The sequence below is a fragment of the Pholcus phalangioides genome, unplaced genomic scaffold, assembly GCF_987345545.1.
Source record: "Pholcus phalangioides strain wild (caught in Gottingen) unplaced genomic scaffold, Ppha-v1.0 ptg000007l_1, whole genome shotgun sequence".
Lineage (NCBI taxonomy): Eukaryota > Metazoa > Arthropoda > Arachnida > Araneae > Pholcidae > Pholcus > Pholcus phalangioides.
In genome coordinates, this window is record NW_028301600.1 from 53,064,784 (window position 1) to 53,070,998 (window position 6,215).

Genomic DNA, 6,215 nt, shown 5'->3' on the forward strand with positions numbered 1-6,215 from the left:
TTAAAATTTTTGGAAATTAAAAGATTCAATGATTGCCATAGTATTTTTTTAAATTTGTTTACAGAGAAGTTTAATTTTTTATGGCCTTTCAAAAATGAAATTTTTGGAAATTTTATACTGATTTTCGAACTGGAAATTTTTTTTCCCCCATGACCATAAACAGAAATATTTTTTTTAAAATAGAAAAAATATTTTTTCTCAAAAATTTTTTTTCACATGATACGTGAGGTTTCCTGATATCATAATCATTAATTATTTTAATTAAATTAATTTATTTATATTTATTAAAAAGTTTATTAATTGCAAATTTGCATTAATTACAAAGAAAAACATGATAAATTAATATGAAGAATTTTTTGAAACTTCTCAAATATGTTATTTAAGCAACCAGTTATCATATATAAAAAAAATTGTGCAATTTGGTCATGAATTTTAGGAATTTGTCAAAATTAATCAAGCACGGAAAATTCGGTACTAATTTGAATAATTAGTACACCTTCACCTCAGAAACATTTTGATACTATAACCTGAAGCTAAAGACTGGGTACTTTATCTGATTGCCACGTGTTTTTCTTTTTTTTATCGTCAAATATTAAATCTCAGGAGAAAAATTAGCCACTTTTAACAGCTATTAGTCCACTATTTTATCCACCTCTGGTCACTATTTCCGTTTTGTTACTGGTGTCACTTCATTTTCTTTGGAGTAAAATTTTTTTCTTATTTGTCAGGAGATACTGGCCTACTCGGGAGAAATTCCCGAATGAAAAACGTGAAACTTATTTGCATGACAATTGGTTTCGTAAATGATTATGCACTGAGAAATATAAAAAATAATGCATTATAAAAACAAGTTTGGTTCTTTTTATTGGGTTATTTAACATATATTTTCCCAGTTTTAATATGTTTTGGGATTTTTACTGACTTTTTGGTGAATTTTCCGCGTTAATATTTTGAGATCTTTACTTTTTACTCTGGCATTTTTGGTGCATAATTGCATTTTTAGGTCATATTTCACGAGATTTTTAGTGCATATAATCCCGGCTCTAGAAATAAATTATCATAATTAACTTAGCCATGGTATTATGAATTTATGAACTTGGCCATGGTATTATGAATTTATGAACTTAGCCATGGTATTATGAATTTATGAACTTAGCCATGGTATTATGAATTTATGAACTTAGCCATGGTATTATGAATTTATGAACTTAGCCACGGTATTATGAATTTATGAACTTAGCCATGGTATTATGAATTTATGAACTTAGAAACATCATTATGAATTTTGTAATGTATTTGCATGAGTCTTGAAGTGTCATTTGCAACTTGTGTAGCAATAATAATTTTGCTACGTGGAAATATTCAAAATTGTTTACTTCTTTGAAAGTGTATATTATGATGCATCAGATGATTTATGTTTAGATTGGAAGAACGCAGGTGTCGGGGGGAAATGATCGAAGTGTTCAAAATTTTCAATGGGATGGATAGGATAGACCGTGAATCTTCATTAATACGCAAGGAGACACCAGTATCGATTGGTAAGGGATAATTCTAAGTTGTGGTGTCGCGGGGAATTTTTCTGCAATAGGGTTGTTAATAAATCGAATTGCTTACTTCCGGGGGGTAGTAAACTGTAACACAATTGATAGGTTTAAAATGAATTACGATAAACATTGTAGGGGTAAATGCTATCCATACTTAGATGAGAAAACCATAATTTTTTTATGGGAAGTATATTTTTATTTTATCATAATTATTGGTTTTATTGGGCACGCGCGGTAGCCTAGGTCAATAAGATACTCGGCTAAAGTACCAAAGGATATTTAGAGGTGTCGTGAGTTCGATAACCGGTTCGTCCTTATCAGAAAACTTTCCAGACACAGGGTACAACAAAAACGGCGACACGACCGTAGAAAAAAATTGCTACCGCAGGGAGTCCTTCATCGAGGGGTTAGCGCACCAACCGCTCGATGAGTATAAAATACACGCCTGCCGTTCGGAATAGGCAATAAATTGTAGGTCCCGGTCTAATTAGCCCGCGTGTGCAGAAAATGACCGTGGTGCGACAAAAATGATCAAATGATCAAATTGGTTTTATTGCTGTTATTGGGTTACTGTATTTTTGATATACTTTAGATATGTATTCGGCATCCATATATTTTATGGGCATCTTTTTCTCACCCACCTCGTTGGGCATTTTGCTTGTCGTGACCTTGTATTTGTATCTTACTGTACAATTTATATATGCTCTTAGTTTGTGAAACTAGGAGGTTTAGAAACTAGGTCTGGGTCATAAAAAGGTCGAATTTTCTTTTAAGCAAAATCTTTCGTCATTCGCAAAGCATTATTACTGATTAAAACAATTTTATGTATTAATCACAAAACTGCTTATGAAACACTTCAGGATTTCTTCTAACTATCCCATTGATTTAATTAACGATCTACGAGATTAGTTCTGTGTTCCATGGAACATCATGGAAGAATTCGGAAAATCCGTATCATTATGTTATTTTACTTTAATAAAGCTCAATAACTGTGAAAGAATTTCCTGAATATTAGAATATTCTCTGGTTAGATTAATACAAATCCCGAGGGGAAAAGATCTTAGCATATTTCATTCTTTACGAACACATTACCCTAATTCCACTTCACACATTAATTTCTAAAATAATTTCTCTTATAAAATCTAATATTGAAGCAGCAAGCAGCAGATATTTTCCAGATTATGTTATCATCGATCATCGAAAAATACTCCACATTATTTTCTACCGAACAATGATGAAATCTTGGTGCATGAATAAAGTTTTCAAAAAGTGAAAAAAATCAAATCTTTCAAGAGCCATATTAAGCCTATAATTATTCATTAATCATCAACTTTATTGACTTTAATGAATGTTTTAGTTTTTCTCGTCAGGTCCACAATGAAATTTTGAATATTTTTTTTAAATAGCACAATATCATGAAATATGATGCATGCGTAAAATCCTGACACTCTATTTGATATATCGACAGTTTAGAAAATTTTAACAAAAGCAATGTCCAAAAAAGTAAAATCAACATTAATATACAGCGTGATATAAATCTGTGTATTCGTACATATATTTTTTCATGTAAAATTTTATTGCGCAAATGAAAAATTGCATGAATTCAGTTACATATATTAATGTTGAAATTATTGATCATCGAGTATAATGTTTAAGAATTATAAATCATTGGTTAAAATAAAAATGATTTGAACGTTAAATACATACAAAATTATGAAGAATTTTTTTTTAAATTATTTCAATTATTTTCATATTTAGATCCAAAATAAATTTTAGAGAGACTATAAAGTGTCATACTTTTTTTTGACGGGTTGATAAGCATATTCTATTAATGAAAAAATTTCGAGTCAATAAATTCGTATTAGCATTGATATTTTTCAAAGTACTGCTTTGCACGTTTTATATAAATTGACAATACTATACAAGCTCTCCGAGTGCATTGATTGAAGTAAAAAATGGATGTTCTAAACTTTTGGCACTTTTTTTTTAATCGGCATGTTTTTTCAGTAAATGTTAGAGGAAGATACAAAAAACCCGTAAAAATTTCAGTTCTTTTGCTACATATACGAATAACACTAAAATAGTGGTAAATGTTTACAGTGTGTTTAACAATTGATTTTGAAGCAAATCGATGTTTGAAATACGGGAACAGGATCTCTCTACGATGGTAGTTTTAACATGTAATTACAGAACACTAAAATTTAATTGGTGTTTGCTTCATAATTTATGGGTAAAACAAAGCGTAACGTAATCGTTCTAGCAATTGAATTAGCAAGAGGATATATGCTATGAGTTCCAAGAAATGTTTTCATACAGAGTGTACTGTTTATTATTCAAACTACGTTAGAATTAAAGTGAAAATTTTAAATTGTTTTATATCAGCTCATCCGATTTAAAATGAAAACAAGCAATAGTGAATATGTTCTCAAAACATTGTTTAGACAAACATTTTGAAAATTCAAATTTTTCAACTGCATGGCATGTAGTCTCAGTACAGTAGGACTTGTGATTAAGGGACACCCGTGGCAACAAAACTTTTACCTGCTACCGGGGAGTAACCACTAATGGGGGAGGTACGATACACAGTGATACCTCGTTTATACGACTTTCACATTTATACGATGTTTGGCTTCAGTCGCAATATTCGTTGCTATACATTTTAAAGTTAAAATGTTTATATGTGTGTCACTGTGAAAGAATGATACACCAGTGGTTATGCATAATTATTTTTTTAATCATCAGTTGTCTCGATAAATAAAGTTTGATTAAATTTCTCTACATTTACCGCTTTTACCGGCGATTATGTATAATTCTCAAATAAATTTGGAATTTATAACCATTCTTCTCTTCAGTAAAACAATTAATTATTTTTACCCGTACACGATACGAGAGCCACACATAATTTGCAATAAAAATTAAATTATATTCAAATCAGCGTAAAAAAGATAAAACATTCCTAACAATATTATGTCTTGCAGTGTTGACTCTCTCTTTCTTCACACACATATCAACAAACAAAACCATTCAAATTTATCATCTTGGTATTCTGAACCATAGTTACGTTCAGTTAATTAAGTAATTGATTGACGAGTTATCATATTTACGGATACCAGCAGGGATTGCAGATGATCGTAGTTGAATGAATAAGATAAATTCTCGGTTTGTGACCAAAAATTAATAAATTAGAGTTTGTGTGATTTTAGTGTCTGCTATTGAGAGTGTCCACTGACGGGGAATGAAATACATTAACGCCCTATTCCACGGCACCTGGGATCCGAAAAGTGTTCGTTAATGGGGGGTGTCCGTTAGGGGAGGTTTCACTGTATTGTTAAATTTAATAACGGTTTTGCTTCGTATTAGTATTTAATATTCTTACACAATTTTTGGATGTATCGAATATCTTTGAGGTTTTTAATGAAGAGGGTTTGAACAAATACCGAATTCGGTAAACAACTATCTTCATTATAATATTCATGTATCTATCTTTTAATCATGAAAAAATATCATACATGCCTAAAAAAATATTTAAAAAACTATCTAAATTGCCACTAATATGATTGCATATGATTAAAAAGTCAGGAGAAAAATTTCTACATGATTTATAAAAGCAAAAATTGACGTTTTTCTTTTTCATTGTAAGAAGCGAACGCGTTAATGCTGTGTGTAGCAGAAGTAATTACATAAATCAGGATGACAATATCTGCGCTTAAATTTTGATATTCTATATGCAAAATATGTTTATCACAACATGCTATTTCAGCTTTCCGAATTCCTTCCAAAAAAATTCCATTTTTGCATAAAAAACCAAACAAAATACTTTGAATTGGTAAAAAAAAAAAGCTCATTTTTTTTTTATCATATAATAAATTCATGAACACATGTCTCGAGAAAAGCGAATCCGTGGTATTTTTTTTTGTGACATCAACATATCGACTCTGTTTGAGAATGCCTTTATTTACTCGCAGTTATTGTTTTGTTATACATTTTATATTACCGAAACGGTTTTTTTCAGTGGTTCACGTTTTCATTCAATTTTTATGCAACTTTTTCAGAAGAGAAAATGGCCGCAATTTTTAAAAATCATAATGCAATGTTGTATATTAAAGAAAATGTTTTCTACCAAGAAAATAGTTTCATATTCACTTCAAGAATATATCTCCTGATGTTAATATGCACAGTTATTTAATATGATGCAGTGCATGTGAAAACCGATGGGGATTAAACGTCAAAATTTTCTGTAACGTTGATAAGAGCAACAAGTAAATACACAAGATTCATCGAAAGACTGGTTATTTGTGGAGATGAAGATTACAAGGAAGAAAATTCATCACTGCCCCCACGGGGACTCGAACCCCGGTCTCTCGCTTGCCGGACGAGTGCTCTACCATCTAAGCTATGAAAGCAGATAGAACATTTCAACCTTGGAGCGTATATATATGTTGAAAGGTACCGTACATGGAAGGCGTCGACAATCAACTAATAGCTCGTGAATGACAAAGGCCAACCAGATGGCCATATGCATATAGAAACGTCCTCTCCACTTGTCAATACAAGATTCATCGAAAGACTGGTTATTTGTGGAGATGAAGATTACAAGAAAGAAAATTCATCACTGCCCCCCCCCCCCCCGGGGACTCGAACCCCGGTCTCTCGAAATGAATTTTCTTCCTT

The 6,215-nt window shown here is 31.2% G+C and overlaps 1 non-coding gene across 1 annotated transcript; it reads right to left on the reverse strand.

Annotated features, from left to right (window-relative positions):
• Window positions 1-5,875: 5,875 nt before the first annotated feature.
• Window positions 5,876-5,947, reverse strand: TRNAA-GGC (transfer RNA alanine (anticodon GGC)). The gene has a single exon. It is a non-coding gene; the product is annotated as a tRNA-Ala (tRNA).
• Window positions 5,948-6,215: the final 268 nt, after the last annotated feature.